Source organism: Panthera pardus, unplaced genomic scaffold, assembly GCF_024362965.1.
Source record: "Panthera pardus isolate Hobbes unplaced genomic scaffold, ASM2436296v1 HiC_scaffold_1, whole genome shotgun sequence".
NCBI lineage: Eukaryota > Metazoa > Chordata > Mammalia > Carnivora > Felidae > Panthera > Panthera pardus.
Window position 1 is genome coordinate 84,731,005 of NW_026526654.1, and position 15,141 is coordinate 84,746,145.

The 15,141-nt window shown below is 40.7% G+C and overlaps 1 protein-coding gene across 10 annotated transcripts in view; it reads right to left on the minus strand.

The window, feature by feature from the left end:
* The window catches only part of WASF3 (WASP family member 3), a 134,707-nt gene that overhangs the window by 63,924 nt on the left and 55,642 nt on the right, over positions 1 to 15,141 (minus strand). For 3 of the 10 annotated variants that reach the window (XM_019447919.2, XM_019447910.2, XM_053900709.1), the window contains exon 2: positions 9,774 to 9,870. The gene's annotated coding sequence lies outside the window, so the exon portion shown is untranslated. Of the gene's footprint in view, positions 1 to 9,773; positions 9,871 to 13,166; positions 13,285 to 13,524; positions 13,735 to 14,633; positions 14,881 to 15,141 lie in introns of those variants that run through there. The other 7 variants (XM_019447915.2, XM_019447912.2, XM_019447918.2 and 4 more) reach the window with 7 other exon arrangements.

Consider the following 15,141-nt stretch of genomic DNA (forward strand, 5'->3'; position numbering starts at 1 on the left):
GAGGGAGGGATGACCAGGGGCACGAGGAGAGTTGTGTGGGTAATGGTAGATTCACTTTCTTGCTGGGGGTGGTGGTTTCATGGGTGTGTGCACATGTCAGAATTTATCAGACTGTACATTTTAAATGTACATAGTTTACCGTATGTCAATTACGCCTCGATACAACCGTTTACAAAATCAATCAGTGGAGGCGAACAAGAGATAAGGGCGGAAAACTAATTGGGAGATCACTGAATATTTCTTCACCGCTTAGGTTCTAACACGACGGCCTAGTAGAGACAACTCTATTGTTGGCCACAGACACAGGACTAAACATCACGGCAGAAGAAACAGACATAAGCGATAAATTTAGCAGGTAGGCCACCGCTCCAAGAGTATTTACAAAGGGCCGGTTAGTGGCGTAATAAACAGAAATGAGCTCAGTTCCCTAAGGAAAGTTCTCCTCCCACAGAATTCCTTCACCTGAAGGGAATCTGCCTCACCAACCTCATCAGGGAGTGTGCCACAGTCTGAGCACGGCTGGCTCTCCTCCAGGGGCCTCTCTCTCCAGCACAGCCAAACAAGCCACACGAGCAGAAGCCCCAGTTCCTCAGGAGCGGAGAGGCCTGTGGGAGTCACTGAAACCCGACTACACCCAAGTCCTTAGTTAACACACAGCAGCCAGAACATCTGCCCGGTGGCCTGAAAGGGCCGCGATGAGAAGGCCCAGCTGAAGACGCACTGAAAACCATAAAGCAGAATGCAAACACTGGATACTATGCCTATCTTTTTTTTAAGTTTATTAATTTATTTTCCGAGGGGGTGAGGGGCAGACAAAGAAGGAGACAGAGAATCCCAAGCAGGCTCCGCGCTCAGCACAGAGCCCGGGGTGAGGCGACCTCACAAACCATGAGATCATTCCCTGAGCCCTGAGATCAAGTGTCGGACGCTTAACCAGCTGAGCCACCCAGGCGCCCCTAGATATTGTTCCTCTTCAGCAAATAAATGCTCACCTGACCAACTAACTACCTTTAACCACCTCCTTTTCACTTTAATTGGACAGCAAGAGGAAGAAGCCATTTATCAGTACCACACTGTGGTGCACATGACGTGCTCATACGCTATTTAGCGTGATACTATAACCTATAACCCACGTGAAGTACCTGTTACGTTAATGCTCTTTCAAACCAAAATCGCCAGGTCCTTATTCAAGGTATAATCAACAGGCGACCTACACACATTTTATGAACACAATGTTAAAAAAGTTAAGCGAAATTAGCCTTGTTTTAATAACATAAAATACGTCAATAAACACTCAGAAGCTAAAACCACCAACAGCATTTTATCACTTGCCAAAGACATGACTTTCTGAACGGTGCTGATGTCAAAGAATTTTTTAAAACTCAAGAAGGGGGCGCCTGGGTGGCTCAGGTCATGATCTCACGGTTAGTTGAGTTCGAGCCCCACATCTGGCTCACTCCCGTCAAGCCTGTCGGCACAGAGCCTGCTTCGGATCCTCTGTCCCCCTCTCTCTGCCCCTCCTCCACTTGCGCTCTCCCCAAAATAAATAAGTATTTTTTTAAAAAATTCAAGAAAAATTTTGAGGTACTCAGAATTTACCTGGTATCACCTGTGACCTCAAGGTTTAGATTTTTTTTTTTTTTGAGAGAGAGAGCACATGTGTGCGTGTATGCTAGTTGGGGAGGGGCAGAGAGAGAGGGAGAGAGAAGCAAGAGCCTTGCCCATCCAGCACAACGCCCAACTCGGGGTTCGATCTCATGACCCTGAGATCATGACTTGAGCCAAAATCAAGAGTCGGATGCTTAACTGACTGAACCACCCAGGCACCCCTAGTTTTTGCTTCCAATGATCCAGTTAACCATAAATTTAAAGTCTCCTCAAAAATTAGCATCTCCTTTTTTGTTGTTGTTAAGAAACAAGTTACCACTTTTCTCTACCTTCCTCTTCTGCATGTGAGAATGACCTTCACCAAACAAATTTACAGACTCCAAATGAATTAAAACTTACGTTTTTAGAGGCAACAACAAATTATAAGCTACAAAATTAGGGAATTTGCCAATTGCACACATTGTCACCTTACCCCGAAACAGCAAGTTGAACCGTATGAAATTACCACTCTTGCTGGTCTTAACAGCCAAAATGTTGGTAATTTCACATGAATGAACACAATAAAATGAGATAAAATTAAAATAGCAATAAAGCTGTAGAACCTACCAACTGTTCCTTAGCATACATGGTACTAACCATGAGTTCCTGTGTTTTTAGAAACAAAAGCATCCTGACGGCAGTAGTTTTGGCAACTGGAAACTGTGCTCATGAAAGAAAATTAAGAACAATTAAATGGCTCTTTTAGTTAACTATTCCCAATTGTTTGGGCCATGAAAGCATTCAGAGAAATACGAGATAGCAAAACTTCTGAAATTTGCAACCTAGGTACCTGGTCTCCAACCATCAAATCTGGCAACCTATCAACTTCATTCTTTGGAATGTATTCCAGCAAGTAAATCACGAGCGCCGTCAAAAGGAGCAGGCAGGGTTTTGGGGTAACTTTATAAAAAACCAACCAAAGAAACCAAGTCAAAAGGCTAATGGTAGCGAACCGGTTAAAGATGACAAATGGGAACATTTGCGTACGTAAGCATTTGTATGCATTATGTCATTTATGTCCACTACCACTTTACAGGCTGGTACTGCGCCCAACTAAAAGAAAAAGAGATCAAGGCTTGAAAAGCAAGCAGAAGAACTTAAATTCAAAACCAAAAGGAAAAAGTAAAGTAAAGAAAAAAGGATTCTGTCAGATGCCAGTCTTTTTTCTTTTTTTTAATTGAGCTATAACATTATATAGTTGACCCTTGGACGACACAGGTTTGAACTGCGCAGTTATACACGGTTTTGTTTGTTTATAAATACGGTATAGTGTTGTAAACGTATTTTCTCTCCCTATGATTTTCCTAGTAACACTGACTTTTCTCTTGCTTCCTTTATTGTAAGAATGCAGTTACCTAATACATACAACATACAAAGTATGTGTTAATCAACTGTTTATGTTATCAGTAAGGCTTCCAATCAACAACAGGCTATTAGTAAAGTTTCTGGACAGTCAAAAGTTACATATGCAGATTTTTTTACTGTGTTGGGGGGTCGGCACCCCTAACCTTGAACCCCTGTGTTCAAAGGTCAACTGTATTAGTTTCAGGTGTACAACGCAGTGATTTGAAATTTACATATACCGTAAAATAATCATCACAATAAGGTAACATCCGTCGCCATATATAATTACATATTTTTCTTGTAATGGGGACTTTTAAGATCTACTCTGTTTTGACCACTTTCAAATATGCAATACAATATTCTAACTATAGTCACTGTGCTGTACATTACATTCCCAGGACTTATTTATTTTATATTTGGAAGTCTGCACCTTGTGAACCCTTCACCCATTTTCCCCCACCCTTGACCTTTCACCTCTGGCAACTACCAATCTGCTCTCTGCATCTATAACCCTGGGTGGTTTTTTTTTTTTTTTTTTGAATTTTTTAATATTTATTTATTTTTGAGAGAGAGAGAAAGAGAAGGACAGAGCAGCGTGAACAGGGGAGAGAGAGGGAGACACAGAATCTGAATGAAGCAGGCTCCAGGTCCTGAGCTGTCGGCACAGAGCCCGACACGGGGCTCGAACTCGTGAACTGGGAGATCATGACCTGAGCCAGAGTCGATGCTCAACCAACATGCCACCCAGGCGCCCCTGTTTTTGTTTTTTAATTCCACATATAAGTGAAATCATACAGTATCTGTCTTTCTCTGATTTATCTCACTTAGCATAATGTCCCCAAGGTCCATTCATGTACTTAGAAATGGTAATGTTTTATTATCGTTTATGGCTGAATATTCCATTCTGGTTTCCATATATCACATCTTTATCCATTCATCCACTGATGGACATGTAAGCTGTCTGCATATCTTGAACTATCGAAAATGCAATGACATGGGGGTACAGATACCTTTTCAAATTAGTGTTTTCGTTTCCGTCGGATAAATATTCAGAAGTGGAACTGCTGAATCATATGGGAGTTCTACTTGTAACTTTTTTTTTAATTTTTTTTTTTCAACGTTTTTTATTTATTTTTGGGACAGAGAGAGACAGAGCATGAACGGGGGAGGGGCAGAGAGAGAGGGAGACACAGAATAGGAAACAGGCTCCAGGCTCCGAGCCATCAGCCCAGAGCCTGACGCGGGGCTCGAACTCACGGACCGCGAGATCGTGACCTGGCTGAAGTTGGACGCTTAACCGACTGCGCCACCCAGGCGCCCCTCTACTTGTAACTTTTTGAGGAACCTCCATACTGCTTTTCATAGTGGTTGCCCCAATTTACGTTCCCACCAGCAGTGCACAAGAGTTCCTTCTTTTCTGTATCCTCACCTCATCCTGTCTTTCTGATAACAGCCATTCTAATAGGTGTGAGGGGCTAGCTCATTACGGTTTTGATACGCGTTCCCCTGATCAGTGATATTGCACATCTTTTCACATACCTGCTTGCCCATCCAGGTGTCTTCTTTGAAAAACTATCTGTTCAGATCTTCTGTCCCTTTTTTGCCAGATTTTTCTTACTATTGAGTTGTATGGCTTTTTTATATATATCCTGAATATGAACCCCTTATCGGAGACAGGAGTTGCAAACATTTTCTCCCATTCAGTGATGTGCCTTTTCGTTTTCTTGATGATCTCCTTTGCTGTGCAGAAGCTTTTTAGTGTGATGTAGTCCCACTTGTTTATTTTTGCTTTTGTTGCCCTTGCTTTTGAAGTTCAGATCCAAAAACTCATCGCCGAGACCACCTATACTTTCTTGTTAGAACTTCTATGGATTTGGGTCTTACATTTAAGTCTTTAATCCACTTTGAGTTAAGTTTGGTGTATGCTATAGACGCAGCGGTCCAGTTTCATTGTTTTGCATGTAGCTGTTCGGTTTTCCCAGCACCGTTAATTGAAGAGACTGTCCCATTGAATATTCTTGGCTCCTCTGTCATAAATTGACCACATATGTCTGGATTTATTTTCAGGCTCTCTCTTCTTTTCCATTGACCTGTGTGTCTGCTTTTATACCAGTGCCATAATGTTTCAAATACGATCACTTTCCAATATAGCTTGAAATCAGGGAGCGTGATGCCTCCAGCTTTGCTCCTCTTTCTCAAGACTGCTTTGGCTTATCCAGGATCTTTCACGGTTCCATGAAAATTTTAAAATCAGGTTCTATTTCTGTGAAAAATACCACTGGAATTTTGATAGGGATTGCACTGCATCTGTGCAATGCTTTGTGTAGTATAGGCATTTTTTGAATATTAATTCTTCCAATCCAATTCAAAACCAGCTCTGTCAGATACCGAAGTCTTATAACATTTCTGCAAGTAAGATCCTCTGTTAGCATCACCGTTTGAGCACCCACTGTCTGCTAGAAGCTCTGGGTATTATTTTTAATATTTTCAAGCAGCTCGTCAAGATTATCCTCCTTCTACAGAGGAGGGAAATGGGGATCAAGGATTGAAGTGGATTTTGCTCAAAAGCGTAGAGCCTGTATGTTTTTAGCATCTGAACCCCAAATTTTTCTGTTAACTCCTAAACTTACACTCCCTCTACTATGCCACTCTGCCATGCCAACTGATATGGCCAATAACATGTACAGCTGACCTTTGGACAGCATGGGTTTGAACGGCACAGTCCACCTATAAGTGGATTTTTTTCAATTAATATAGTGCACTACTGTAAATGTATTTTCTCTTCCTTATGATTTTCTTAACATTTTTTTCTCTAACTTACTTTATTGTAAGAATACGGTATATAATACATATAATATACAAAATATATGTTAATCACCTATTTATATCATTGGGAAGGCTTCTAGTCAAGACTACCAGTAGTTAAGTTTTTTTCTGCGGGGGGGGGGGGGGGGGGCGGAATCAAAAGTTGTATGTGGATTTGTGCAGAAGTCAGCGCCCCTAACCGTTGCACCGTTCAAGGGTCAACTGTACTTAAAATGGAAATGCACACAGTTATTAAATATTTGTTTACATTTATAAGCATTCCACTAAGGCTGAGAAACTATTTGATTGCAAGAGACTTAGAAATGATTCCAGTAACACCATCCACAGACACAATGTCTTGCCATACAACGGTCTGCCAACAGGCAGATGGGACAAGGACTCAGGGTTCCCTCAATTCTTAACTGCCACCCATCATAAAAGTATGTGTATGGAAATTACTTAACAGAAATCAACAGGCGTAATATGTGGCTTACGTTATTATGCAAAACATGTCAACAAATTCTAAGATATGTACAACAAGCATACAAAATAATTTTAACTCATCCAAAGATATATGATAGTTGTAACGGATTCAACAAGTAATTCTATATGCCCTCTTAGAATTTAAGAGAACATCTTAGTACTGTGTCAGTCTTTTTCGTTAAACCAAAGAGTAAGTTATGTAATGAAGGTGAAACCAAGGCATAACTTTCAAGTACTACACAAAGCTTTCTGGCTAGATTAACAGAAAGAAGAAAATGCTGAACCACAGCTCCCTCAACAGATTATGCTGACTTTTGACTCCAGAGAAAACAGTAACTTAAAACCACAAGTCACATAAATGTGGCCTTGTTCTTATGATTTTTACATCGTGATCACAGAAACCAAAATGTAATAAATACGGTCTACTGGTATTAACATTTATTCCCACCTCCTCTGTCCCCTTCCCTGTATCAGAGGCTAGAAGGCTAGAAGCTCATTTCTCAGGTCCCTTGCCATAGGACCTTAATTTTTCATATAGATGTATTTTTTTCATATATATATTTATACATATATATTTTATCTATTTTTCATCTATATTATATACGTATTACATATATTATATATAATACATATTACATATACACATATGTGTGTGTGTATATATATGTGTATATGTATATGGATATATATATATGTGTGTTTTTGTTTTTGATTTTGCTTTACTGCACTGACTAGGACAATTCTGAGTAAGAACGGTGAGTGAGCTAAAATCAGGCAAAAACATGAAGTCTTTCATCAATAATTATAATTCTTAGCTGTAGGTCTTTCACAGACACCTTTATCAACTTGAAAAAGCTCCCTTCTATTTCTACTGTTCTGAGTTTTTATCGTGAATAAATGATAAATAGTATCAAATGCTCTTTCTGTATCTATTAAGATGGTTATACAGGTTTTAAAAATTCTGCTTAATTTCTTGATACTGTGAATTATATGACGGATTTTCAAATGAAGAACCAATCCTGCATTTCTGGAATAAATGGTACTTTGGCATGATGTATCATCTTTTTTATATAAACTTTAATCAATTTGCTAATATTTTGTTGAGAAATGTCTTTGTTTTTTATATCCGAGTAATAACGGCCCCATAAAATAAATCAGTGTTCCATTCCTTCTATTTTCTAAAGATTTTGTATATAATTGGTATTATTTCTTTCTTAATAGGTTGGTAGAATTCACCGTAGACCATTTGGGTGTACAGCTTTGTTTCTGGGGGAGGGTTTTTAACTACAAATTCCATTTCTGGAATAAAGAGCTATGCAGATTATCTGCTGCTTCTTGAGTAAGGTTAAGTACCTTGTGTCTCTGAGGAAGTATGTCCATTTATCTAAATAATCAAATATATTAACTGGCTCATAATATTCTCTTTAACTTCCTTTTGTAGAATCTACATTGATGGTCTCTCTCTTCTGATATCAGAAATTTCTGCCTTCTCTCTCTTTTTTCCTGAAAGAAAAACTACAAGTTTATCAATTTCATTGATCTCATTAAAAAAAAAATAAAATAAAACAGCTTTTGGTTTCACTGATTAGTTTTTCTGTTTTCTGTTTCAATGAATTCTGCTCTTATCTTTCGTATCTTCTCTGCTTGTTCTGCATTTAATTTGCTCTTTGCCTTCTAATTTCGTAAGGTGAAGGCTTAGATTTTTTGTTTTAAAACTTCTGTTTCCCAACAGAAGCCTTTAGCACTGTGAATTTCCCCTAGAAGTACTGTTTTAGGTGCATCCCATAAATTTAGATGTGTTGTATTTTCATTTTCACTCAATTCAAAATATTTTCTTTAAGTTTATTTTTATTTTGAGATACAGAGAGAGAACCAGTGAAGAAGGAGCAGAGAGAGCGGGGGGACAGGAGATCCAAAGCGGGCTCTGTACTGTCAGCACAGGGCCCAATGCAGGGCTCAGACTCACCAACCATGAGATGAGATCATGACCTGAGCTGAAGTCGGACACTTAACCGACTGAGTCACCCAGGTGCTTCAGTTCAAAATATTTTCTAATTTCCTTTGCGACTTCCTCTTTGACCATGGGATTTTTAGAATGTGGTATTTAATTTCAAAATACTTGGAGATTTCACAGATAAGCTGATACTGATTTCCAGCTTAGTTTCATTGCAGTCAAAAAACACAGGACATACTCGTGAGAAGTCACCTGTGAGGTGAAAGTATGGAAATCAAATTCAATTTTCTGATTGTAAATTAATGAAACGACATGCCCACAGTCAAACTGAGACCAAACTGGAGATCGGGTCTTCCAGTACCCTTTCCTCTAAAGGATATGAAGAGCAACATTAAAAAAAAAAAAAAAAAAAAAAAAAAAAAAAAAAAAAAGCATCCTACGTTTTTTAAGCATCCTACTTTGGCTCAGGTCATGATCTTGCAGTTCATGAGTTCAAGCCCTGTGTCGGGCTCTGTGCTGACAGCTCAGAGCTGGAGCCTGCTTCAGATTCTGTGTGTGTGTGTGTGTGTGTGTGTGTGTGTGTGTGGGTGTGTGTGTCTCTCTCTCTCTCTCTCTCTCTCTCTCTGCCCCTCCCCCACCTCGCACTCTGTCTCTCTCTCTCTCTCAAAAATAAACATTAAAAAAACTTAGAGGATAGAAGAGCAGTGTGTTCTCTCTAAATCCACGTCAAAATCAAGACTTTTTTGTTATTCTCCCCCTACCCTTCCAAAAAAAAGGAAGAAAAGGACAGTTTCACATAGATCATCTCATTTGCTTTTTACAACTCTATAAAACAAATTACAGACACTCAGTACAAGGAAAATGCAGCTCAAAGGAATAACTCTCCTTCCTGGTTGGCCGTGTCTCATTCCTCTTGAATTATCCCTTGAAGATAGAGGAATACAGATCATTTAAATCCCTAAATAATTCAAAACCTCATTTTAGCCACCGTTAGAATCAACACCACTTTAGTTCAAAGTAAGTTGTGGTAAATGCCAACTAGGTTTCGGTTTGATTATCTTGACATCTCCTATCCATTCATTATTAACAAGATTCAGATAATAAAGAACTGGTTAAACCCCAGGAAATGGAAAGTGAGAGCCCAGTTTAGTCATAAACTATATAGCAGTGTGTTTTTCACACAAAAATTAACATGAAATTGATAGACCAAGTTATATTTTTCTCTTTCAAATCCAACTGTTGATTAGGATCTAAAGCACCAAAATATTATCTGCTGTTAATTTTTATGTTAATATACATTAATACTTAATATGTTAAAATCTTAGACTATTTTATACTATTCTATTTTAAATTAAAATTCTAAACTATAATGTTACAGAAATTAAATGGCTTTTATACTATTCTATTTTAAATTAAAATTCTAAACTATAATGTTACAGAAATTAAATGGCTTTTATACTATTCTATTTTAAATTAAAATTCTAAACTATAATGTTACAGAAATTAAATGGCTTTAAGTGTAAGAGGCACACATTCTTACCGTGTAAGTGTTGACTTACGGGTTGCAGAAATGTCCCTCAGGTAGTCGCATCACCACTTTGGCTCAGATATCAATGGTACAGCAATCAGAATTAAAACTAAAAAAAAAAAAAAAAAAATTAAATAACAGTAAGTAAAATGCATTCAAGTCTTCGAGAAAGTTTTAAATTTCAATTTCACATGTCAACAATTTCATCAAGGGAGTGCTACTCCCAGAACTAGGTTTTGTTTTTTGTTGTTTTTTTTTTTAATGAGTTTAAGCAAGGAGCTAATAAGGTATGTGAGTTCCTGAATAATTCCAACTCCCTATCCTGGAATAAACTCTGAAATTAACTTCAAGAAATCACAGTGAATAGCTACAGGGCAGAAAAACAAAAAGCCAAGTATATTACAAGTCTATTCAACTGAACCGCTCAGTTCATAGGCTCTGCACACATACATTTAAGGTTTTGTTAATGCCTACAATGAACTGAACACGGATGACGCACACAAGAACTCTCTCATATAAAAGCACTTGTATTAATTTTTCACACAAAAATATTTAAATTCAATAGAAATCCTGGTGGTCATCTATAATACTTTACTAGAATGTATGGGAATAAAATAGTAACAACACAAATTTAATACTTGCTCAATCGAGTCTAGAAAGTGTTTCCAGGATAATGGATATTCAGAGCCGTAAGACTACAGAACAGTCTAAAATTGTTTATTATCAATGTGCTAGAGCCAGGAGGTAGCAGTAAGTATGTATGGTATAGTTTCCCACCCAAACAAGAGTTATGGTTTACTTAGGAACAACACACAGAAGAAAAAGTTAGTGAATATCATTATTGATGCATTCAGCAAAACTTTACAAGGCATTTTGTATGAGTAAGTGTCCCTTTAAACACTGCAGATACAGGGGTGCCTGGCTGGCTCAGTCGGGTTGAGCTTCCGACTTCGGCTCGGGTCATGATCTCGCGGTTTGTGAGTTCGAGCCCCGTGTCGGGCTCTGTGCCAACAGCTCGGAGCCTGGAGCCTGCTTCGGATTCTGGGTCTCCCTCTCTGCCCCTCCCCTGCTCATGCTCTGTCTCTCTCTGTCCCTCAAAAATAAGCAAACAAATGTTGAAAAAAAAAAATTCAAAACACTGCAGATACAGAAATGCTCGTCAAAGAACTCACAGAGGCCAATACATACCGATAATTATGCCACAATAAGACAGTCACATGAAAGCAAGAGCGAGTCCAGAAGGGGGTGGAGCTTATCATCAAACAGCTTCTCCGAGGACAAAGAGTCCTGAGGAGGAGTGAGGCCAGGCAAAGGTCATGTAGGCACAGGGAAGGAGCAGTGTGCAATGTCTGAGTGGGAGGAAAGCAACTTGAAATCCACTAAAGAGGATTCTCTGGATGTGCAAGAATGATCTGTCGGCCAGCGGAGTCCTCCCAGTTGAGACTGTCACCACTGCTTTGAAAGCGGGGAAAATAGAGAGATCGTTCAATGATACTCTCATTTAGACACGTCCCACTGGTTTGCTTACTTAAAATTAAAAGCAGCACATGATTTTCTTCTCCTTCCTTAGGAGCAGCTGTACGGCACGCTCTTGATTATGCAGAACGAAAGAGAAAAGTGAGTTTTTCCCAAGCAGTTTCCACTGGCGATCACCTTATTTCCAAACGCGGAGAATCACCCCTGGGTTTCTGAGTATCCAGGCCAAACTTTACCTCTGCCAGATCATCTTACTTGCGTGATTCTCAAAGTAACCACGCGCTTCACTTTAGAGATGGTTCTACCTAGCTAAGTGGGAAGGAAAGTGTCCCCTATGCATGTTTCCTGCATGAGCGCAATCACGTGTGAATTCTTCCTTTGGGAAACACAACCGTGAATTTTCCCATTTGCGTGAAATGCTACGTAACTATTAATCTGCTATTAGCTATCACTTGGTGAATGGTTTACTCAGGATTCAGCACAGCGCTCACGTGTCACACGGTACTTTAACTTATCCTCACAAGGCAGGTAACATCCATCTCCATCAAAAAATGAGGAAACCGAGGACCAGAAGGCGACCTGCCCAGGATGACCCAGCTTGGAAGCAGCGGGCTCAGGGCAGTTCTGTCTGGCTGCAGTCACTCTTTTGAACTGCGGTAGGGGACAGCCTCCTTTTGAACACGCACACATGCAGTTTTCTTTCTTCTTCTGCAGCTACCATGTCCAACCTAAGTCGGGAACCCTAAAAGTCTCGAAGAATCAACTGGGCTTTGTGAGTGTGTTGCTTAATTTTACAGGAGAGCCTATCTTTAACTCCTCGGAAGCTACCGTTTAAGGTTATTAAGCGTGAAAGCCAGCACCTCTACTTAGAGGTGTCGTATTAGCAAGCGCAGGGAAACACATTTATATGCAACACCAGAATTCAAATTCTATTTATGTCCCATGGTTAAGCTCTAAGTGGTACTGAAAATGCTTGCCTCTCCGTGGCGACAGTCTAGGAGCACAGTTGTGCTTTAATTTCCGCCCAATGGGCCTGCGCCCATGATGGCCCCCCAGTATGATCGCCCTTTTCTATCTTCCATGCAGCCCAACTGTGCCTAGCCTTCAGAATGCAACAGCCTCCTTCACCAATCCATTCAGCCCTCTAGCTGCTCAATGAACAGTCATCTGTTGTAGTAATGTGTTAGGCACTGTGTGTCCCCACCCCGGGAAGATCAAAGCCCAATCCCGCAACCGCAAGAACCTCTTGGTCCACCAGAAGAAAACTGCACAAGAAAGGAATTGGCATTCCATGCGATCAAGATATACACACGGTATTAAGAAAGCGCAAGGCAGGGAGCGGCAGGAAGACACCGCAGCCCTGGTAACACAGGTGCCTTAATCCAGATGACAGATGATGCGGACCTGAAGTAATAAGATGGGAGAATTTTTTAAAGGGAACGAACTTGACAAACGTAGGTATCAGGCGACGAAGCAGAAGGGATGCTGGGATGTCTCTCGGAAGGCAGAGTCAAGGGCTGCTAAGACAGCACGGTCCAGCTTAACCCCCCGCAATGACGGAAACGTCCTGTAGATGAACACCATCCAATATGGCAGCCTCCAGCCACACATAGAGCACTTGATGGGGCACCTGAAATGTGGTGAGTGTGGCTGAGAATCTGAATTTGTCATTTTATTTCATTTTAACCAAACTTAAACAGCAACACGCGGCTAGCAGCTAACGGCTTCAACAGTGCAGCTCTTAACACTTCAGGCTTGAGATACTGAGTTGAGGGGTTACCATCAGTATCTGGGGAAAGGAATACCAAGAGAAAGACATACAGACACTCAGATATTTGTTGAATAGGTGAACGAACCAGCAAAGGAAAAGAGGAACAGGGTGACCTTGAAGGACTCCTCCCTCTAAAATCCCATCAAAGAGGTACCCACCCTTGCTCCTTCAGGTTTCAAATACTGCTTTCAGTATGGTGATATCAAAATGCACTCATGCTGTCTCCAAACCTCAGTCTAATTCTTGAAATACTGCTAAATTAAAATTCCTTATGCTCTTCAGTATAAAAAAAAAACAAAACAAAAAGAGAAAAAGAAGAAAGAAAAATGGTATCATGAAATTACAGCAAGTCATAACTTGGGGAATAATCCCAGACCCAGGATAATCAAGCCAGGATAAATAACTGTCTCGTAAAATGTGTCCTTTTCTAAAAACAGAAAGAAGCGGGGAGGAGGAGGGGACCAAACAGCTTTATGATGAGTTCAGGTCATTACAAATACATTACAGTCCGCTCACCTCCTACGCAGTTCAGCTGACATTCGTTTACATTCCTCTATACTCTGCTGGGGGAAAGGATTGAATTTATCTCACGAAACACCTCATTTTGTCCCACGGAGCATTTTAAAAGGTCAATGATAATAAAGCTGTCCCTAGGAACATGCCCTTTTCTCGTAGCTATCCACAACATCCAAGTCAATATGAGATAAATAACTCTGTGACACGAAAACAGATACTGTTCAGAAACCTGAGAACAGGTTGTGTCCAAATGACTAACGTTAATCCGCCAATATTATCCTAATCTGATTGTACTAGGATTTGTTTACTATTTTGGTCCTTGCCATCCCTCTTAAGCTTCCGAATTCCAGTTTTCCAGAAATGAGAAGCTGGCAGGTATACAATACCCATGCTGTTCCATGTTCCAGATAGCTGTTTCCCGGCTGCATTTTCCCGTGCTACTTTATTAAGCAGACTCCAGTTCGACGTTCCTCCCTCTCCATGAGATCACGTCATCCATGTTCATAACCACTCACATACAAAGTTCTATTTACAAGACCGTTGGGCACCTGAGAACCGGTAGCCTCTGTTAGCTTCAGAGAAACAGATCTCATCAGAATGTCTATTATGAGTGTTTTTAGCTAGAATCGTATGTGTAACAACACGGTTAACACAGAAGTCTTGTGCGTCCCCTCGTTGGCCCCTCGGGCTGGATACCTGTGCCCCAAGTCCCAGCGCCACAACAGTCCTACGTCTCTGAAATCAGAGCCAACAGGGACACGCTTGGCTGGCCCCACAATTCAATTCAAAGTATTAGTGGGCTCTTTTGCAGAAGGGAGAGCGAAAACGTTAAGTAACAAGACAAGGTCTCGGCCTCCGGAAAGCTTGATCTGGGGGGGGGGGGGGAAGAGCAAATAAACACAAAAAATGTGAAACAAGCCGCACAAGAGATATTGCTATGAGTAAAACAAAAATAACTGTAGCCGACTGCCATCCACCGAACACCTACGTGTATCGCACTCTCTGCTAGGTTCACTTTCCTTCGTTAATTAACAAAACCACGTTAACGATGAGCGCAGATGAAAACTTCGCCCGTTTTTGAGTAATCTGTTCATTTAGAAAGGACTTACCCCGGACCTAAATACGAGGGTCGTGAGACAGCATCTTCTTCCCCTTCACTTAACGAACAGCGTAACTACCCAGGAAACCACGAGGAGTGATCAATTCCTGACATAGCATGACTTCTGCAGCGATCCACAGCGGGCCCACACCTCTGGGCTAACGATGGTCAAGGAACCGAATAGCCCCGATAAAGATCGGGGTCACATCAACCACTCATCGATCCATCCAAACATTTACTCTCTTCCTGCTGTGCATGAGAAACACAGCCATGAGTCAGATGAAGGTGAGGCCGTACACGGCTAGACACCACACCGCAAGTTCAAAATGCCAAGTGGCAAGAGAGATACGGGTGACACGCTATGAGCGAAGAGAAGGCTAGTGCCAGCTGCGATAGACAAGAAAAGCCTTCAAATCCGCCTGGGGCTCAAAGTGACACCACGAGACTGATTACTGTCTTCTGAGATGCACAGACTATGCAAAGGGAATATAAAGATAAATGCCGTATCATCGCTGGAG